The following is a 22,864-nucleotide window of genomic DNA, read 5'->3' on the forward strand; positions in this document are numbered from 1 at the left end:
GCCCTCTAGGTAAGAAATACGCACTACTTCTCCAGTTCCACCTTTGAGCTGAGGAATGATGGGAGCTCTTAAACGATGTAAGGTCTTCAGGAGGTCATTATGTATCAGTTGTGATTAATGAATCTGTATTAACCTGCGGCGGTGGTTCTCAACCCTGGCGGCTCAGTAGAATCACCAAGGAGAGTTGAAAAATCCTAATGCCCAGGTTCATCCCAGACCAACTTCACCAGAATCTCTGGGATGGGAGCCCAGGCACCAGTAATTTTATAATTGGAGAACCGTGGCTCTAAAGCAGTACTGTCCAGTAAAAATAATACATGAGGCGTTATTTTCTAGTAGTCATATTTTTAGAAAGTTAAAGAGAAGCACGTGAACTTTAAGAATGTATTAAATTTAACTCAGCATATCTGAAATATTAACCTGTAATCGTTCTAAAAAATTATCAATGACATGTTGCAGGCATTTTTTCATGCCACGTCTTTGAAATCTGGTGTGTATTTTACACTTAGAGCACTTTCTCAATTCAGATAGTAAATTTTCATCAGAAATACTTGATCTGTCTCCAGATTCGTATATCTGAGTTGTTCCCAACATGTTTAGAAGTACTCCAGTAATGGAATCAAGTATTAGCTTTTAAATTCACATTTTAATAATTAAAATAAAAGCAGTTTCTCAGTCTCACTGATCACATGTCAGGTGAATAGACAGGTGGCTAATAGCTCTTGTCGTGGGTAGCACGGATCTAGGCCACTGCTTCTCAAACTTGAATGTGTACATACAAATCACCAGGCAGCGTGGTTAAAATCTAGCTTCTGATTCAGGAGATGTGGGGTGGAGCCTGAGACTCTGCATGTCTAACAAGCTCCCCGGTGATGCTGACGCTTCTGATCCTGCGACCGCACTTTGAGTAGCCAGGGACTACAGTAATCTTGAATGAGGGCCGCCTCAACTGATTTCTCTACTTGCTTAGTGGTATTCTCTCATTTCAAAGGCTAAGAAATGTGTGTTGGTATGAATATATATGAAACAGGTAGGCATACGTACACACGTTATGTATCTGAAGTATACATAGGTGTGTGTGTGTGTGTGTGTATGTGTATATATTTATATATAAAACATCTGATCGTGTCTAGACACACGAATAAGCTCCGCAAAGAGAAGGAACGCTTGAGTACTACATGTGTTATTTGTCTTCTTCACTTTCTTTCACATTCAGCTTGATCTTCTTCGGTTCACTGGAACTGAACAACAGCTGAATGTTTAATCTTGATTTAAGTCCCTATATTCCTTTGTTTGCTTTTTTAAAATGAGTGCAGTAGGTTTCTGCATTGTGTTTCAGTGTTTGAAGTTATTTAAAAAGTATTTGATGACCCAGGCTCTGTGGTTTTGTGTACAGTGCAGAGTAAATCCCAGTTCCATTTGCTTCGCCTGTGCTCGTACGTGGAAATTGTGTGCCTCAGTACTTGTATTTATTTCTACAGATGATTTTTATTCTTTTCTAGACATCAGTATGGAAAGGTTATGTATTACTTTTGAAGTGTTGTTTCAACATGTATTTAATTATTCAATTCAGTTGGTTCCTCTGAGCCAAAGCTTATTTGAGCCAAAGCTGATTTAACTCCTATGCCAGGTTCCAAAAAACAGATAAACAAACAAAAAAAAAATCCGAAAAACAAAAACTAAAATTGAGTTCTCTTTTTGAGGATTTATAATCTGAGTAAGTTATCTGAGTATAAATAGCAACGAAAATCATAGTGAAATTGGAGGAATTGGTCATGCTTCTCCCTTTATTGTCCTTTCGTTTCTTTCTGAACTCAGACAAAGGAAGATAGGAAGAACGTAGCTATTAAAAACTTCGGGGGAAAAATCCAGAGGATAACCCATTAAAATTGAAGGAAATAAAATGAGTAAGAATAATTGGGTCTCTCAAAGCAGGATTTTTTTACTTTAATCCTTGTTTTAATTGTATTATCTACTATTGGGCATGTGAAGTGGGGAAGTTCTTTTTCTTTATGGGATAGATTCTTCTGTATACCCTTACAGATCCCAACAGTTACAGATCCCAGTAATTACAAGGTATGGCATCATCCATGAAAATGGCTATTAATTCAAAAGCTGAATTCACTGGGCTAGACTCAAGAGGAGTCAAAAGTCCCAAGGGAAATCAAGGTGGAGCTGAATGTTAAATGAATATTCTCTTTATTTTTGTTTAACTGCATGGGTATCTCTGGGTTAAGTTAGGAGTATGCTACATTTTTTATTTCCTGTGCATCAAACTGCATTTAATTATAGCTAACAATAATAGCTAATATTCATTAACTGCTTAAAATGTCAGGGCCTTAATTACTTTATTTGCATTATTTTATTCTCATAATAACTTCATGATGTAGGTATTGTCAAAGTATAATTTTTAAAGAGCTAAAAACAGGGGTCTCACACAAATAGAGAATGAATGCATGTCAAGAATTTACTCAACTCATTAATAATGGAAACCCTAAGAGGGTTAAGATGATGCGAAGAGCATTTTGAAGAATTTGGTATTTATAGACATTCTGAGGGGAAAAACAGTGTGTTGGAATAATATTGCTAGGATAGATTCAAAACTGGTTAACATGCTACAGAGGGCAATAAAACTACAACCTTTGAGGTTACCTTTACCACTGGGCAAAAATCTGTGAATTAACATGTGACTTCAGAGCATATGAATTCTAATGAAATAAAAGAAAGTCAAACGCAAATACATTCCCTGGGTAATTAACTCTTCAGTAGGCAGGTTAGTACCCCAGTAAGCTTTTTATTTTTTAACATCTGTATTGGAATATAATTGCTTTACAGTGGTGTGTTAGTTTCCGCTTTATAACAAAGTGAATCAGTTATACATATACATATATCCCCATATCTCCTCCCTCTTGCATCTCCCTCCCTCCCACCCTCCCCATCCCACCCCTCCAGGCGGTCACAAAGCACCGAGCTGATCTCCCTGTGCTACGCGGCTGCTTCCCACTAGCTAGCTGTTTTACGTTTGGTAGTGTATATATGTCCATGCCTCTCTCGCTTCGTCCCAGCTTACCCTTCCCCCTCCCCATGTCCTCCAGTCCACTGAGAGAGGGTTTGGAAACTGGTATTCTAACTGGATATTTTGGGGGCTTTTATTGGCAAAGATTATTCAGATGATAATATTTTGACCATTTTTTTCCTCTTTTTAAAAAGAAACCTCATTATCCTTTGCCCATTAAAACACCTGTCATTAAGGAGAATGCTTCTCAGTTGGCTTCTTACGGACGGGGGTAGGGCTTGCACTGAAACATCATGCATATCCTTGCCCTTGACCACAAGCACACATTTGAGAACTGGCTGGCTAGGGGAGTTAGACTTTGAAGTCCTGAAATAGGCTCTTCCTTGGTACAAAGCAAGATATGTTCATGCAGAATCTAAATCCACGAACCCTAGTCTATAATCAACTCAGCTACCCAGCTTAGATCACAGGGAGCTAATACATGCCTTTTAGGTGCAATTTGAATGAAGATCTTATCTCTAAAATCCAGATCTTAGAGAGAGAGGAAGAGAGAAGGAGATGATATTAATTGAAGGTGAAGCTAAATTTTGTACCCATTGAGAAGACAAGGAACCAGATTTAAAGGTTAAAACATGGGCTCCACTCCTTTCCTTGGTACGCCGAACCCTGATCTGTTTGCCTCGCTTGAGCCAGGCAGTTGCCAAAAAGTGGGTCACTAGAGTGGGTGAGACCTTGGGGTCTGTTGGGGCCCTGGGAGCTGGAGAGACCTAGGCTGGACTACTGCACACGGGTCACCTGACGATGACTGGTGGGTGGCACGTCCCAGCTTGGTGTTCAGAATGCATGATGATCCCACTCGAGTGTTCTGGGTTCATGTGATCCCCATGAGTAATAAAAGAAGCCGGGTATAAGAGCTAGCAACGGTCATGTGACCAGTTGTAGAAATGAGGGTTGTGTTAAGGCATTTTTCTTCCAGTTTTGATATGGATATCTGTATATATCAATAAAATGTATCCTTCTCTTTGTTATGTAATATAAGGATTGAGTTAAACCTGTATTTCAATTTTTAAATTGCACAGTAGGAAAGAGCTATTGTGACTGAACTGCAAGACAGCCATCAAACATTTATGGATAAAATAACAAACAGGACTTGGTGGCTCCGCCTGGGGGGAAAGCTTGAGTGAGTTTGCGGTGGATAGGGAATCGTTGCATCAAGTAGAACAGAAGCATTATGTTGTTTATTTGGAAGTTAAAAATGGGTAAAGGGAGACGGTATGGATGCCACATTGACAAAGGGCTGGAATGTGGTGACTTAGTCATGATCAAGTACAATACGTATCACTACCTCCCCTTCTAAGATCTCTTCTACATCTTTGAGAAGCCAGGTGGGCATGACATCCCTTCCAGTCTCCTTCCCTATACGGTCCTGAGTTAGAGTTTGCCAAAGGGAGTAACATAAGCTTTTTTTCGGGTGAAAGGAATAGAAGCGATTATGTTCAGGGGTGATTGCAGCTGGATGTTGGGCAGGCAGGAGACTCACAGTGGCTTTTCAGGGAGTGATGGAGAACCAAGACGCTTTGGTGATGCAGACTGACACAGTTGCTGAGAGGTTGCTCATAGGTTCTTGCAAACTGGAAAAATTCCTGTAGTGCTTTTGATAACCACCCACACTATGGTGATGGGCTGATGGATTCAGTGCGTGCTTCCCTGCTCTTTGACCTTCTTTTATTGTTTTTTTGTTTTTGTTTTTTCCATTTTGGAGTCGACTTGCTTGATCCCACTCTCCCAGATATTCCAACCCTGATATAAGCCCGAATTCGTGTATTGACTTCTTTATTCCTGGGATGTTTAGAATGACTTTATTTTCCTGATTGAATCTAAGCTTATGCAGATAGTTTGAGAAGTGCATCTCAATGGTTGATTTAAGGAACATGCTGTTGGAACACTGTGAAGATGCACACAAGAATCGTAGGTAGTGCTGAGCATGTTTTAAAAATACAGGGAATGGAAATAAAAATAAATAAAGATACAGGGAATGAAGAAACACTATAATTTTCAATTGGATCTAAAGATTGGCATCTTCAGTCTGTTTTGGAGAGACATGTATGTTTCATCCCAGGGGTAAGCAAACTATGGCTTGTGAGCTAAATCCAGCCTGTCACCTGCCTTTATAAAGTATTATTGGAACACAGCTCTGCCTTTTTTTCTCTTTTTTTACTTTTTGACTATGACTGCTTTCCCCATAATGGCAGAGATCCTGGGGCACACAAAGCCAAGAACGTGTGCAGTTTGGCCCTTTACACAAAGTTTGCTGACCCCGCTACTCTCCGAATTCCTACTGCCTTCAAAAATGGAAGCTTTTTTTCTCTGGCATCATCAACTTAGCTCACTTGGTGGGACTGGACTAAATAAAAACATTAATTATTTGGCAAAGAGATTGAGGACGTCTTCAGAACCTTATACCTGGCTCCAAGTACCCGCTTACTAACACTTCAAACTAGGCATTGCAACATGTCATTTTTATGAGGCTGAGTTCCTCCTTAATCATTTTGACTACCTTTGCAGTGTGTCCCTCCCTGCATTGCTTGAGGTAAGCGAATAGGCTCTTGCTTGCTGCCTTACGTGGTTCCCGGAAGTGTCATCAGCATGAGGACGGTTCTGAAGGATACCTTTGCTCTCTAAGTGGAATTGTGTCACAGATGCGAGGAGGATTGCTCCCTTCTGTCATAATCTTCCAATAATAAAAAGGGCTTAGATGTAAAAGTGGAGTGTTTCACATCTTAAAACTCAACATGTGAGGAGCAACTGAAGAGAGATTGGATACGTTACTGGAAATAGAGAGGACTAGTGATTAAAATGCTTTAAAAGCAAAACCCTCGGTGAGTCTGTTGGAATTACTCATTTTTTACCAGCTGGCCATGCTAATTTCTTCTCTTTATTAAGTGACGGAATGGAGCTTGCTCTCTTCTCTAAAAAGTGTTGCTATTAAAAAGCAACTCTGGAGAGAGAGAGAGTTTGCCATGCTACAGCCCTGTTACGACATGCAAAGAAGATTCTTTAGCTTTTGGTTGTGATACTGCCTCTGCTATAATCCAGCGAGCCTGCAGATCTCTGAGATAATTAATCTGTTGATAAATATAATCCGTGTGCACGTGTCATTCATTAAGTCCAGCCCATGCTCAATCAGCTCATTTAACAAAGCGTGTGTGCATGGAGATCAGCTCGGTGCTTTGTGACCACCTAGAAGGGTGGGAGGGAGACACAAGAGGGAGGACATATGGGGATATATGTATACGTATAGCTGATGCACTTTGTTATACAGCAGAAACTAACACACCATTGTAAAGCAATTATACTCCAATAAAGATGTTAAAAAAAGTCATGACGGTTGGCTGTTTAAAAACCAAAAAAAAACGTGTATATATGTATGTACTTAGTTCCTACTGTGTGCCTGGCCTTTCTTTAGTTCCTGGGCTTATGAGGACAGGAGGCAAATAATGAGAGAAAGGAAAGTTCTGGAAACTTCTCTTGGGCTCATCCGATTTTGGAGAAATAGCTCAGTTATACAAACCCTGTATTCATGGCTGTGAGACTAACAGCCCTAGCGTGGCTCAGTCAGGCGGCCTCCTCCGCACTTATTCCTGGCTTCTGTCCTCTTGCTACGTCAGCTCTGCGCACAGAGTAACTGCAAAGGCACATAGAAGGATCACTTTGAATGGATTTTTTTGTGAAGAATCAACTCTAAAGTTTGTATTGGACCAAAGTTAAGTTGGCCTTCCAACTCCAGAGTCTGATATTTATTCTTCTTGACAGGAAGATAGACTGCCAACTTTGTTTTTAATTATTTGAATAAAATTACATACATCAGTCTCCTTTTCTCATGCCTCCCTCTGAAATCCCATCTTCTGCGTAGCTCATGCTGATGAAATTGCCGGGTTTGGCATTAGTGCTTCTGTCAGGCGAGTGAGATGAACTGAGTTAATATCCACACCCTGACGTGAAGCCAGGAACATTTACCCTGGCTTCTCCCTCGCTCCGCTCACTCTCTGCCTCTCTACCTGCCACCCTGCGACGTACCGCACCGCACGTTGATCGCATCTAACCTGGCGCCTGAATAAACAGTTTCCAGTATGTTCTAATTCCCTACCTTCCCCCATCGCCCTTTCATTCTTTTCTCTTTTTATTTTTTAACAAAATAGTTGAGTCTTCTTTTGTGTTTTAGTGTAAACACGGAACAAATGTGTAACTCATCATAATGGACATCTGTTACATGAATAGTGGCGAGCTCGTATCTCCCAGATTAATCACTGTTTCTATTCATTTGGAATTAGCAACCTGTGACTTCAAGTAACTCCCTGATGAAACAGAACACACATTCTTTTCACAGATGTATAGAAAGAGGAATAAATCTACAATTTGGCAAAAGCTCCAGGTGCAGGACACAGTGCATACTTATAGTAAGAAAATATAATAACTGTCTTAGACTAATACATGGTTAAGTCTGACAAAGAGGAATTTATATAGTCAAAACTTCTTGAAAGCAGCCTCACCTGCATGAGTGTTTTCTAAACTCTGGCCCTGGGGGCCTGTAGTTTCCTGACAAAGTTTTCTCCTGTTATTTGTACTCCTCAGAGACTTGAAATTCCTCATCACTTAGAAGCAAGATAGAAATTTGGAGGCTCTGAAGCATAACGGAATTATCGTCTGTAGGAGCCAGGGTCTTACTGGCTACCCTTCTTGTCAAGGGATGTTTTCAGAAAGAGTGTGTTTCTGTGTGCTAGGACTGTGTATCCAAGACATCTATCATACACGGACCATTGAGTAATTGAGTCTGCGTATGCTAATGATTCACAGTTGTATCCCATTGCACGTCGAGGCAGAATATTGCACTGAAACCAGAATAAGGAGTGTACAGCGTAAAGTATTTGCTGAGTTCATTTATGCTATGAAATCATGCCAGCTTTCATAATGAGGTCGTTCGTTCACTCAGTAATCATTTATTGAGTACCTGCTATTCTGATCCTGGCGCTGTTCTCATTTGGGGGATAAAGACATGAACTTTTTTTCTTAAAAAAATGAATAGTGTAATGAAGGAGACAGCTATGTCTACACATGAGGCTGATACCATGAGAGATCCTTGGATACGCATGGCCAGTACCATGGAATGGCCAGTCTCTCTTCACTGGGCTGTGGGCAGTGAGAAGAAATTCAGTAGAAGACTAGAGGGAGACGGTGGTGTCTTAGAGTCTTGGAAGAGGGTTGTTTATCTGGGGCCTTGGGGACAGTACTGGACACAGGGTAGTGACAGTGGGAGTGTTCCTGTCTTCCTAAGGTTGCATTCAGCTCCTATCTGCTGCCAGAAACCTCGAGAGTAGAAGATGGCAGTAGGAAAATGATGTAGCGGGGTCAAGGTTTGAGAGCAAGGGATAAGGGGCAGCTTCGGTCACTTAACAGTTGTCATAACTGGATGGTGGGGGAAACATCAAGTAATTCACGTCTGGTTTCCTGCAATTGACTATGCTGAGGACAAACAAGGTAATAAGAAAATTGTAGATCAAAAATTGTCAAACATTGGTAGTTTCCTTAGGTTCAATCTAATAGGTATAACATGCATGCGCATGGTACAAAAATCCCCAAAAACAAGAGAATGAAAAGTACGTCTCAGTTCTGTCCTCCTTCTTTGCACATCCGTTTCCCTCCTCAGGGAAGACCACCACTGGAATTTTTTGAAAAGATAATCTTACCATATTCAAGCATTTCCATAATGTCCCGTAGTTTTAAAATGGGACTTTCCCAGGGTCGTTTTTGGCTCAGGAATGAAGACAAGGGACACCACGTTCCAAGAGACCACCAGGACAGTCATTTTAAGTAGGCCATGGAAAACCTGAACAGAGGACTCACTGACATGGAAGATGAGTCAGGAGGATAGAGAAGAAAGATGTGTTTGTGATGGGGTCTCCTTGGAGGAAGAGGCACTGAGAGTCCCACCATTTCCCCCAGCATCGAAGAATGAGGGCAGGGGACTTCTACCCGTAACCCCTGTCACAGTGAGGAGAGCACCTATGGGACTTGTGTTGAGACATGTGAGGTCTGTCCTTTGCATCCGAGGACCCCAGAGGGCTGGGGCAGGTGCCTGACTCATCTGCGGAAGCCCAGATGGCTTAGGCAGAGGGAGGGGGCTCCGTCTGGAAGGAAAGTGCCCTCCCTGTAGGTTGCATGGATTCTGGAGACCATCTGCGGAGTTTGTGATGGGAGTATTGGCCGAGGGTTGTTTGAGCAAGGATCTTGCAGCTGAGTGCTATGAGTTGGTTCCTTCAGGGAGCACACCGTGAGAGGGGGTTCAGTGTGCGCATGTCTAGTAGGGATGCCCTTGAGGTCGACACCTGGGAAAGGGAGAGGAAGGAAGCAGGATTGGGTAGAGGGTAAAGTTGAGCTGCTGTGCAGGCCTTGTTAGCCTTGGCCATTCCCGTGGGGAACTCTGGTCTAAAATTCCCCATTATAGTGGTCCTGCTTTAGGCCAAAAGTCAGGGATTTTATACCTTTGCTTTGACCAGTGGTCAACGGGTGTACGCCAGCCTGGGAAGGACCTTGCCTTGACTTTGGCAGCCCTGTGCTGCTAAGTTGCCAGCTCAAGGTTTTTGGCCCGTGGTGTTCTCAGCAGCTGGGGCAGCAAGGCTTTCCTTGAGTGGAAGTCTGGATAGCACATCTCAGCGGCCATCATACCGAGCAGGGGTACCTCAGCATTACAAGGCAAGTGTGTGTGCTGCTGGGGGCAGAAGCTCAGAGGGGACTGAGAACAGTGAGTCAGAGGAAAGGCCATATAGTGTCCCAGCAATTGCAGTCAGAGGGATCCCTTGAGAATGTAGGTACCTGCCTCAGAAAAGCGAACGTCTCAGAGAGCATAAATCCATCTCACAATGGTATGAGTTAAGTTACAACTTTCCTGAGCACTTAGATGAGTCATGGTATGAACAGGAAACTGACAGCACATTCATGTTGAGTCATTTGCAGAGATTTTATTAAAGGGTCTAGTTACAAAGGTGTGGAAGCCTCAAGAGGGTCCAGTACCCTGGGGCTAGTAAGAGTTGATGCTGTTTACATCCTCAGCCAGAAGAGTGGAGGGGAGAGAACAGTTTCCAGGACCCAGAGACAAGGAGAGCTCAGTCAAGGAGGCCAGCTGCCTAGGCTGTGACCTTCGGCCAACAAACAGAGCTTGCTTCAGATGACCCTGCAGCTAGGGCGCTGGGGGAATTCTTACTTCAAACTCAGTCTTCTTGCTTTCTCTGATATTATGCTAGGACTCGCCGCTGGGGGGCTGATTCATGTAGTCCATAGAGGTCAGCCCCCAGGGGTCCAGCGCCAGGCTACAAGAGTGGAGTGTGCAGATCTTCTCTTCTCCCTGGGTGGGGTCCAAAGCTTCAGCTGTCAGTAGGCAGATAAGATCAGAGAAAGAGAGGGGGAAGGGGAGAAGTGGAGAGGTTGAGAGGGATTGAGGGAGGGAGGGACATTGCCTGCCCTTCCCAAGCATCAGGCAGCTGGACTGCAGCCGGTGATGGCTGGGGAAAGAGGTGGCGAGGTTGTTTTCAAGGGAGAGCTGTGACCACCTTGCACGTCTCTGCGCTGTACCACCCCGAGGTCACAATCTATCAGTACACCTTCTTAGTTGAGATGTAGAATGAAGTGAAACTCTTGGGTCTAGTTGAATCATAAAATGGGTGAGAGGAGGTGAGGTAGTAATATGCTCCTTGGTGTTTGCTCTGGGGAGGAAATGGGTACCCTATGTGGATTCTTCCCTTCCCATCTCCCCCTCCCCCACAGCAAGGGTGCTCTTTTCATCGTAGGTCACATGCTTGGGGACTGCTTTTCTTTCACTGAGACTTCTGAATCTAGATGAAAGGAAGTCCCAGAATTTTAATCTGGACCTTAATTGAAGAAATTAGTTCTGGGATATTTGAGCCTTGGGAGAAAAAGACACGCTAGTGTTGAAGTTTCTGTGGTTTATCTTGTTGCTAGAGATGGATGCTTGATTCTACTGTGAGGATGATTGCTCTTCAGTTGTGGGAAGAAAAATGCCCACAGTAAACTTTTTGGTTATGTCAAAGGGAAGCTGTAACTCTAAGCCATGTGCCTATTAATTCTTCGTAGTAGGCCAGAGTTGGACCCTCACAGGAGGGGAACCTGAGGCTGGTAATCAAGGATAAACTAGTGTTTACTCTCTCTAGGTCCCAGGAGAGTTTGGGTACGGGGGAGACAAAGGTCAAAAACCCTCCCAGGAGGAGTAGGTAATGAGAGGTGGGCTCTACGCTGTAACATGGTGGGTACCAGGAGCTGTACTATTTCATATCTAGCTTTAAATGTTCTCTTCTGCGTTATAGTTTTCTCCTGTTAGCCTCATGTGGTCAGCAAAAATTGATGAAATTCTAGGGCCTGGTCTTAGTTCTTGGTGAAATTAAAGGAGGGATAGGGTCCCTGTTGGGGGCAAAGCGGTGAGAAGAGTTACTGCAGCCTGCTGGGAAAGGCTAGGAGACCATCAGATGCTGAATTCCAGGACTGGCTGTAGCCCCCAACGGCACCAGGGTGAACTGAAGGAATAGTCAACAGGTGTTTAGGCATCTCCATAGCAGAGATACCTGGGCTGGAAAACATCCTGTGTCGTGAGTGGGGATTTGATCACTGTTACAGGGACATGAGGGGGAAGTGTCACCATGAGGCAGGACTTCCACTATTGGAAGGACTTGAGTGGTTTTTCTAATATGCCATCTTATCCGGCCACTGCTTGGGTATCCGTAGTCATCTTTTTGTAGTGTTGCATGGAGCTAGTTAGTAGAAAATAAAATCCTTGCCAGTGAAAACTGAGTTCAGGTTTCCTTACTTGCCTCTTCCTAACTGTCTCCCCTTATGCTCCTCACTTCTGCACTTGTTTCTTCAGTTAAGCATTGCTTTGGTCAAGGAGCATGGCGTATGGTAGAAACAATGCTTTGGAGTCATGAAAATTCGGTCAGCATCGACTCTACCTCTTACTGGCTGGATATTCTTGGGCAAAGTATTTCACTTCCCCCAGCCTGAGTTTCTACAGTTACTACTTGTAAAATGTGGATACTGAACTGCAGTTACTGTTTGATGCTCAGATTTTCATAGATTTGACTAGTAGGATCCTCTTTAAGCTGGTTCCAGTGTCCTTTGGAAATGATTCTATTTGTCTTTAAAAGCTTCCTTGATTTCTGGCACTACAAAAATGTCCCAGGTTCATCTTTTATCTTCCCTGCCACTGAACCAGATCTTGAATTGACCGTTTCTCCAAGAAACTCTGATACCTTTCAGAGGGGAATGGAATTGGAGGCAAGAATCTAAGGGCTTGGGCGTTCATTTCTACTGGTCATTTTACTTGTCAGAACCAGAAAGTATGTATTTTTAAAACTTAGGAGTTCATATTAATAATACATATTTCCAACTCGAATTAACAATACTAGTTTTCTGCTTTAATTTTATAATTATGACTTTGTTCTCTTATATGGAAAATCTTTTTGTAATACTAATGGTATACTTGTTTTCTTTATACTACAGGAAAAAATTCAAAATAACAGTATAAATATTACTACAAAATATAAAACAACAGGGTGAACCAGAACAACAAACTACTAATTGAAAACTACCAAATTCATAAGGTTGCAATGTGGATTTAATGATCTATGTCAATTTCTGAGAATAACACCTTGGACAACAGTCAGTACTCAGGAAATGTTAGTCTTCTACCCCTGCCCCACCAACTCTCTGTCTCATTCAAACTTTTCCTTAGCAGTCTTGTAACTGTTGGATAAAGCCTAACTACACCCTGACATTTTGGCCCTCTCCAAACCTTCTCCTGTCTGCTTTCCCTAATCCCCAACTACTCCCTTGTATTCCTGCTTGAGTTCATTGAATCCTTTCAACATGTCATATGCATTTCTGCTTTTTAGTTTTGCTTTCAGTGTTCCATTCCCCTCCTTCCTTTTCTCCTTTCCAAATACATCATATATTTTTTCTCTTTGTAATTGAAACAGTTGCTTTAACAGACATTGAATTCTTATATATTTGAATCTCTTCGTCTTTTCTCATGTTAATGCCATACCCTTTTATTATAGTAACTTTATTATATGTTTTAAAATGTTGAGCAAATCTTTCTTTATCACATTTTAAATATTTCTTATTTTCATAAAACTTTATAACCATTTTCATCTGATTCTTCACCCCGCCTACCCCCCCTTCAAAAAAAAAGTCCAACAATCCAAATAAAGTTCACTTGGATTCTTGTGGAAATAGTATTAAACCAATAGATTGACCTTTTTATTAAGTCTTCCAGAAAAGGACCCTGGTACTTCTCTACCTTTAAAAGATCTTGTTTTAATAATTTTAATATAATTTTGTAGTTTTCTTCATGTAGGTTCTATACCTTTTAAAAATGTATTTTGAAGTATTTTGTATTTCTTGCTATTATGATTTTCTTTCACTCCCCAGTTTAATTGGTATTTTAAGAGCTATTGTTTTTTAAAATAATAAAACTATTTTCTTAGAATATCTTTTCATTTACAGAAAAGTTGCAAGGATAGTACAGAGTACCCATATATTGCACAGCTGGTTTCCCCACTAACATCTTACATTAGTATGGTACATTTGTCAAAACCAGTGAACCAGTATTGAAACATCATTAACTAAAGTTCATTGTTGATTCAGATTTCCTTAGTTTTTACCTGATGTCTTTATTCTGTCCCAGAATCTTATCCAAGAAACTGTTTTAGTCATTGATTTACATATAGTCGTCATGTCTCTTTAACTCACATCCTTTCGGCTGTGACAATTTCTCAGACTTTCCTTGTTTTCGATGACCTTGACAGTTTTGAGGAGTCCTGGTCTGGTATATTGTAGGATACCCCACTAATGAGATTTGTTTTTCTTATAATTAGACTGGGGTTGTGGGTTCTTGGGAGGAAGACCACAGAGGTAAAGTTCCATTCTCATCACATTATCAACAGTATATACTGCCAACATGTCTTATCACTGTTGATACAGAGCTTGATCACCTGACTGAGGTAGTGTTTGTCAAGCTGCTACACTGTAAAATTACTGGGTTTTTTTTTTAACCCCTTTCTATACTACATTCTTAGGAAACAAGTCACTATACCCAGATCATATTTAAGGAATGAGGAATTATCCTCTACCTTCTTGGGGGCAGAGGATCTACATGAATTATTTGGAATTCTTCTGCATGGAAGACATGTCTGGTCTCCCCCATTTATTTATTCAATTATTTATTTCTACCAGTATGGACTCATGGATAATTATTTTGTTTAGGGTTATAATCCAAAACTACTTTATTCATTTTTTTGTTCAAATTGCTCCAGGCTCATTTTGTATATTGCTTGCCCTAGCCCTAGACTTAGCCATCACTACAAGGCTCTCTGGTTCCTTTCATTGGAGGATGTTATTAAAATCCAAGATCTGGGTATGAAGTGGGCTTGTTGCAAGTAGGTCCTCTCAGTTGACAGAGTAAGGAAATCTGTGCATTCACATAGCTTAATTTACAGACATATCAATAAATATTTCTATATGTGAATATCTGTTCCTACATTAAGCTAAACATGAAAAGCTATTGATTTTTGGCAGTATTTATTTAATTTTAAAATGAACATCTGCTTTTACCCAGTACTCTCAATTTGGAGACTTGGTTCTAGAGAAATAAAACCACCAATAGATAAACATATGCAGAGGGATGTTTATTGTAGCATCACTCGAAGAAGCAAATGACTTAGAAATAGCCAAGATGCCTTTAAAAATGGGAACAGTTGGGACTCCCTGGCGGTCCAGTGATTAAGACTCTGCGCTTCCAATGCAGGGGGCGCAGGTTTGACCCCTGGTTGGGGAACTAAGATCCCACATGCTTCAGGGCAAGGCCAAAATAAATAAATTTTTAAAAATAGGAACAGGTGAATAAATTATTGTATATTCATACTGTGATGCATTATGCAACTATTAAAATAGAACGCATGTTTTCACGTATTAAGCAGAGGAATACTGATTATTGATAAATGAGAAAAGCAAATTGTAGAGGAATCCTATTTTTGGAAGAAAATTAAAAGGCAGTAGGTACTTGTAGTGAGGTAGATGGACCTAGAGACTGTCATACAGAGTGAAGTAAGTCAGAAAGAGAAAAATACCATTATGCTAACACATATATATGGAATCTTAAAAAAAAAAAGTTCTGAAGAACCTAGGGGCAGGACAGGAATAAAGACACAGACGTTGAGAATGGACTTGAGGACACGGGGAAGGGGAAGCTGTGACAAAGCGAGAGAGTGGCATGGACATATATACACTACCAAATGTAAAACAGATAGCTAGTGGGAAGCAGCCGCATAGCACAGGGAGATCAACTCGGTGCTTCGTGACCACCTAGAACGGTGGGATAGGGAGGGTGGGAGGGAGACCCAAGAGGGAGGAGATATGGGGATATATGTATATGTATAACTGAGTCACTTTGTTATATAGCAGAAACTAACACACCATTGTAAAGCAATTATACTCCAATAAAGATGTTAAAAAAATAAAAAGGCAATAGATACACATTACAATGAGCCTAAGAAAGATGTAAAAAGGTATATACCAAACTGCTAACAAAATTGTGAGATTTGGAAAGAGTTAGAATATTATCATTTATATATATATAGCTTAGTATTATATGATCGTTATAGGAAATCATGTTAGTTTATAGTCTTAAGATCTATTTAAGATAATATAAATTATACACACAAATACGGAGGGGTGGATTCGAGGCTACATAGAAAAAGTAGACTTTATTCCATTGTATCTATTCTCAGCTCTACGTGTTGCTACAAATTGTCTTTGGGGCTAGTTTGATGGGAAACATGTATGATGGAACTCATAACAGACCTTCATTCTTAGAATTATGTAAGTCACCATAGCTTTGGAAAACCTTGTTTCAAATGTGTTATTATTTGGTAAAAAGACACCACATTGTATTCCAATGACAGTTAATATTTCAAGTACATAAGAAAATGTTTCTTTATACATATTTTCATATCTCCCTATTTAACAGAAATAGATGTTAGATTCTTAAGTTGGGGTACAAGTCCTTCCCTTCTCTCCCAGGTGTGGTCCATCTCATTTTCACTTTTCACCTCTGTGAAATACTGGGAAGAGGGGTGAGGTAACTAATTCAGCTTTTATTAGTTGATGATACAATGTAGCCACGTTAGGTAACTTGACTAAAATACTCCCTGCAACTCCCTCTGGATGGCAGTAGGGCTGCTGGACAGTGGTGGCAGGAGAGTGATAATTTATTCTCTGGTTGAACATCACTTCTCCTTTTTCTTAGTTTTGTCTGGTGGTAAATTGTCAAGTCTCTCTGCAGTACAGAGGAAGATAGGCACAAGGATGATGTGAGTGTGGCCAATTTCTTTTTATTTTTTTAATTAATTTATTTTTGGCTGAGTTGGGTCTTTGTTGCTGTGCGGAGGCTTTCTCTAGTTGTGGCGCGCGGGGGCTACTCTTCATTGTGGTGCGTGGGCTTCTCATTGTGGTAGCTTCTTGTTGTGGGGCACGGGCTCTAGGCGTGTGGGCTTCAGTAGTTGTGGCATGCGGGCTCAGTAGTTGTGGCTTGTGGGCTCTAGAGCGCAGGCTCAGTAGTTGTGGTGCACGGGCTCAGTTGCTCCGCACGGGCTCGGTTGCTCCGCGGCATGTGGGATCTTCCCGGACCAGGGCTCGAACCCGTGTCCCCTGCATTGGCGGATTCTTAACCACTGCACCACCAGGGAAGCCTTGTGGCCAATTTCTTGAAGGAAATAGTTTTCAAACCCAATATAAGTATATTGAGAAATTTGAGTTGGTGTATAATTTGAATTTTTATTAAGTAGTAAATGCTGTAGTGATGAAAATACTGTCAAGCAGTTGACTAAGATCTTTTAAAAAACATTAAATTTCCAGTAATATAAATGTAAATAATGGAGTAATACTAATGATTGGGGATTAAGGGGATGTAGTTCTAGAATTTTTTTAGAGCTCTTATAACTAATATTTTGGAAAAGGTCTTTTCTCTGATATATTGTTCTATTTATTCTCTATAAACATTTAGTCGGTATGTTAACATAGCCCCCTTTGTGGCGGCATTGCCATCTTCTTTCAGTTGGCGATAGCATAGCATACTGAAAACTGCACAGGCTTTGGCGTTCGGTCTGCATTTAAATGCAGCTGTGGTCAAATTATCCAACACCTCAGGGACTTGCTTTCTCATCTGTTAAATGGAGATGAAAACATTGTCTCAAGGATTAAATTAGATAACATATAGTTACTACAGTTACTGTTTAATAAAGGATAGTTATTAACATACGTATGCAGCAGTTTTACAGCTCTCAGCTTCTAGAGTGAGCCAATGAATGGATGCAAGGAAATATGTGCACAAATGAGAAGATAAAAAACTGTAGGAAGGAAATTAAGACTTTGGCCTTGAATTAAAATGGATTTTTAATTTTTTAATTTTTATACAGTTTTAAAGGTTACACTCCATTTACAGTCATTACAGAATATCGGCTATATTGCCTGTGTTGTACAATACATCTTTGTAGGGTTATCTTACACTCAATAGTTTATACGTTCCACTCCCTCACCCTATATTGCCCCTCCCCCCCCCACTGGTAACCGCTAGTAAAATGGATTTTTAATGAAGAATCGAACTCCCTGTGATACATTTAATTATTATAGCCTAATATTACAAAGAAAATGTCAGTATTTAAGTAAGCCCTCAAATTTATCATAGAACTGTATAATGAATTATTTATAACTCTGGTTCGTGCTTTGACCAAAACAGAATGGATTTTCCTCTAAAAGATTCAGAGAAAATATGTCCTTCTCAACATTAATCGTATTTTCTTCAATCCAATTACATTGTTGCCAATTCACAGGAAATTCGGTTTGAAGAAAACAGTTAAAATTTGAGGATATCATTCATTGGAATGCCACAAAAGTAGAACACAGATTAGAGAAACAGCTTCCAAACCAATGTCTGGGATTTTGTTTGGAATTATCCTCAAAACCCCAATTCTGGAGTTTAACTGGTAATATCAAATGACTTGCCATGTCAATTATTTCTCCTGTCCCCTCCTTGCCCCTCCTTTCTGCCAAATAATTTTTCCCTCTAACTATGGCATTATTCATTCAACTGAACCTCCATGAATGAGAAACAGACTAAAAACTCACATGGAGTCAGAAGTGGAAATAGCAGCTCATATTTTTGATTGTATTCTAATGAGATATGGACTATACATTGTAGTCCTCTTGTGTTGCTTCCTTAGCCAGCAGTGCCTTCCCAGAGTTGGAAATGTTACACATTTCAAGAAGCAGTTCTTTGTGCTAATATTTGGAAGGCAAGCTCCTTTGTGTGGTGTCCCACCCCACCCCATTACTGGTATGAAGCTACATATTTCAAAAATGTCTTGCTTATGAATACCAGGCAGAAAAAGCACCCACGTCAGCATTTAGAGGAGAAAGAAACAGACTGAACTGGATGAAGGGCAGCATAAATGAAGTTTGGAAACCCTGTTTGTTTTTCTAAAGGAGTTTCCCTGGTTCCTTTGCTCTCCCCTCCTTCCAGTCCTTATGGAGCTATTTCAGAGCCAAAAAAAGAAAAAAAAAAAAAAAAAAAGAAGACGAAGAAAAGAACCATGGGAGGAAAAAACTTCCATATACTGTAGTATTCCTTTCCTATCTTTGTGGTTTTCTTTTCATGTTGAACAGATACTAGGTATATTTGCCTAATTTCCGTTTGAATTTGCATTTTTAGTGCTTGGCCACTGTGAAAACACTTACAAAGCAATCTATCCTCTTACTGATACTTGGGTTTCGCCTATTGCGGTCTCCAGGGTCTGCCAGTTTACTGTTGACGTGCTTTCGCTTCCCCTGCTCTGCACAAGCAAACTTCTTCTCCCTTTCTTTTTCGTTCCGAAGACTGTTGTATTTCTAGGATTTTTATCACAGTTACTACTTATTTTGGAATCCTAGACAATTTTGTTGTACACCTCACATGTTTAAGTCCTTAAGAAATTCTACAATAAATAATACTTTTAATCTTACAGCTTGTCTCTTTGCAAATGGATTTCTTTTACTTGTTGCTTCATTTAAAATCATAATAGGAGCAGGATTACAGTCAAGTCAGCCAGGTTTGCTGTATGTGTAATTTCTGAGAAAGGGGAAACTGTTGGATTCAAAGTATAATTGTTCCCATGAATTTATTAAGGTCTAAAATTGCCTATCTAGTTTTGCACATCTCCCGTTACTTTTATATTGCTACGTTTATGTTGTCTGTTGCTAAATTTTTGTGAAGCTAGAAATACCAAATTAAAGTGATAAACCAAGGGGAAGCAGTTCTCTCTTTCCTCCTCCCCGTCTTCTTTGCCACTGAGGATTGATCAGTTTCCTTACTGAACAGCAGGTGAAATCAAGGCAAGAATCCTTAGTTGCCTTTACACAAGAGGAGGGAACTCCTGCCTCCTCCGAGAAGGGGCGGTGGCTCTGAAAAGGGGGCACCCACTCTCCAGGTCAGTATGATTGCTTGAAATGTGAGAATTATTTTCGCCTTAGGATCTTGGATCATTTCTCTTTGGCAGTAGAGAATCATTTTTTAATGTCCGTCTTCTCACTGTTGTGGACTCTTTTTTTCCTTGGTGTCCTCTTCAGCATGTCATTCATTTCTCCATAGCACATTAACCAGAGGAGAAATGTATCTGGAAAAAATTGGGTTGGGATAGACCTTGTATCAAGCAGTGAAGGGAAATTATGGAATTGCCATGTTTATTCAAGCTATTACCAGCTCCTCTAATAGCCCGCAAAAAAACAAAACTGTTAGTTGTGATTTCAGGCATGGCAGGCTCCAGGGAGCCTAACGATGTCATTGGGAGATATATATGTGCGTCTTTTTGTCTGTCTATATGTCTGATCTTTTTTTCATTCTCAAAGGTCTTGTAGTTCTTAAATTTTTTTTGTGATGAAATATACGTAACATGCAATATGCCATCTTAACCATTTTAAAGTGTGTAATTCAACGGCGTTAACTACCTTAACAATGTTGTACAAAGATCACCACGATTTGTTTCCAAATCTTTTCCATCACCCTAAACAACCTCTGTAATCATGAAGCAGTAACTCCCCATTCCCCTCTCCCCCCTGCTCCTGGTAACCTCTAATTTACTTTCTGTCTTTACCTATTCTAGATATTTCATATAAGTGAGATCATAACAGTATTTGTCCCTTTGTGTCTGGCTTATTTTACATAGCATAAGGTTTTCAAGGTTCATCCATGTTACAGCAGGTATCGGTACTGTATTTTTTATGGCTGAGTAATATTCCATTGTATTATATACCATGTTTTGTTTATTCATTCATCTGTTGATGGACATGCATTTCCATCTTTTGGCTATTGTGAATAATGCTAAAATAAACCTCGGTATAGAAATACCTGTTCGAGTCCCTGTTTTCAGTTCTTTTGGATGTATACCTAGGAGTGGAATTGCTATCTGTCTAATCTTGATTCCTCTTTCCTCTTTGTTCCCTTATCCTCAGGCAGATAAAGACAGCTTATTCTGTACTCCTGAAGTTCTTTAAAATTTTAAGTAAGCTCGAGATTTTTCTTTCAGAGCCCATATTAACCACTAAAGAGAAATTCTGCTTGTTCATATTCTGTTCTCCACCCCTGGATGGGTCATTATACCTATAGGGAGAAGCTCCTTCGTGACTGTGACCAACAACCCACCGGGTGGGAGGACAGTTCTCTGTAGAAAAGAGAGGCTCTGTTTCTAGAAAGGGGGGATGCTGTTGCGTAGAGGTGTAAGAGGTGCCCACGGTCGTCTCCTTCCAGCTGTGGGCCAAAATCTCATCGTGGCTGCTGATCAGGGATCCTTGGATGAGTGGAATAACTGAAGAATGACCTAGTTGGGGTTTTGGCCGGAATGAGGGAAGACAGAAACTGTCAGTGCTTCTGATTGGAATACTAATTGCGGTCACCCGTTGGGAGAGCATTTTGATGGTATCTAACATGGCTGAAAGCGTGCAGACATTCCAACACTCTGTCCTCGACGGAGTCACAACGAAAACTCTTCCACTCTAGCCTCTGGAAACATGGAGAAGACTGTTCCTTGTAGCATTATTTGTAATTGTCAACTGGACAACACCATTTCCAACAGTAGTGGAAGCTTTTATTGGCTGGCTAAAAGACAAACTGTAGTGTACTTATAGAAAGGAATGTGATGCTGCTGTTAAAGATGACCTCGATCTATAGGCTCAGAAGTATAACACTGAAAAAAAAGTTTCATGATCATACGTACTGTATTGGTAGCGTTTATGTAGGTAATAGAAAACATACAAGACTATATTCAGCATTGTTTTGGAATATATATTTTTTATTATTTTTGGAATATGTTTGGAATATATATTTTTATTTTATGTAGATAAAATAAAAGTACAAACCCATGTACTAGAAGGGCTCCCAAGAAATTCAATAGTGAGAGGTAAATAGGACGAGGAAAAAAGTCAAGGGGATTTCAATTGTTCCTCTTCTCCTTTTTTGCATTTGAAAATTAGCTTTGTTAAATTGACTAAAGGTGAACGACTGTTATTTCAGGCTGGTTGATACTGTATTTTCTTCACTGTTCTATTTTTTTTTCAAGCTTTTCACAATTACAAAGTAGCACATGGTTGGAGTTCAAATGGAAATCCAATTTTTTTCTTTAATCTTAAAATTATGGGATATGCATGCAGATAGAAAAGATAGATACATAGTTAGTAGGTAAAGTATTGTGGGTTTTTTTTTTTAACTTGGTGTTTCTTCAAGTAATCATAAGAACAGGCTCTTGCCAAAATCTCCCTGCTGTGCTATACTTCTTCATGCCATTTTATTTCATTTATGTGTTAGAGAGCATTTTGTCCTTAATCTTCCCTGTGCCCTAGTATTCCCCTAACTAGCAAAATGCCCAGTGTGTTTCCCATTAACCTCAAAATTCCTACCAGGATTTAGTCTTAGAGCCCTGAAAGGCCTCCTGTCATTTTAGCAAACAATCAGACTGCTCCCTGAACGTCAAAAGCTGGCAGAAATAAACTACCCAAATCAGTATTCCTATGAGAAGAAAGTCCTGGGAGGTGAAGATAGATTTCAGAAATCCTATTCATACCATGAGGGAAAAGTCATTAAATAATTGTGCATGAGGCAGTCGGTGACAGCCTTGTCTCTTTCGCTTTTGCCAAAACGCTAACAGAAAGATTTGCAACATCTTGCTCGATTCTGAAGTGGTTAAAATTTTATAATAGGAACCTTAATGGCAAGGAAAAGGATCTCAGAAAGAGCATTGCTCGCTGAGCCCTGACATCACCGTGTGGGAATGAGTATTATCTTACACAATGGAATGTGCTCTGTCCCTCCTCCGAGAGGGAATTTGGCTCGGTATGCAAATTAAAATATTGTTTGGAAAACTCTGTGGCCTCAAATGACAGAAAAAATTTTTTCTAATCCAGTTCTTCGGTCCTTTGTTGGCTAAGCAGTTGACAGCAGGCTCATCTAGCCAGTTTGTCTGGGCCACGCTCTTGGGTTTTGTGATGGAGCCCAAGCCAATCTCAGAGTTTTGTGATGGCAGAGATGCAAAAAGCCCTAAATTCTTGAGGCCTAAAAGAAAGGAAGGCTAATTTACTTGAAATACTTGCAAACCCTTGAAAGCATTTAGAATTTGTGTGTTACTTTGTTCTCTCTTTGTTGGAAAGTTGGCAGGTGACATGGTAAGAAGCTGGCTTACTTCGATAGGTGGCCTTTTTCTTCTC

General features: G+C 40.4%; 1 protein-coding gene across 3 annotated transcripts in view; it reads left to right on the forward strand.

The window, feature by feature from the left end:
- Positions 1-22,864, forward strand: part of MID1 (midline 1) — a 671,868-nt gene that overhangs the window by 33,578 nt on the left and 615,426 nt on the right. The window lies entirely within an intron of this gene.

The sequence above is a fragment of the Tursiops truncatus genome, chromosome X, assembly GCF_011762595.2.
Source record: "Tursiops truncatus isolate mTurTru1 chromosome X, mTurTru1.mat.Y, whole genome shotgun sequence".
NCBI classification, from domain to species: Eukaryota; Metazoa; Chordata; class Mammalia; order Artiodactyla; family Delphinidae; genus Tursiops; species Tursiops truncatus.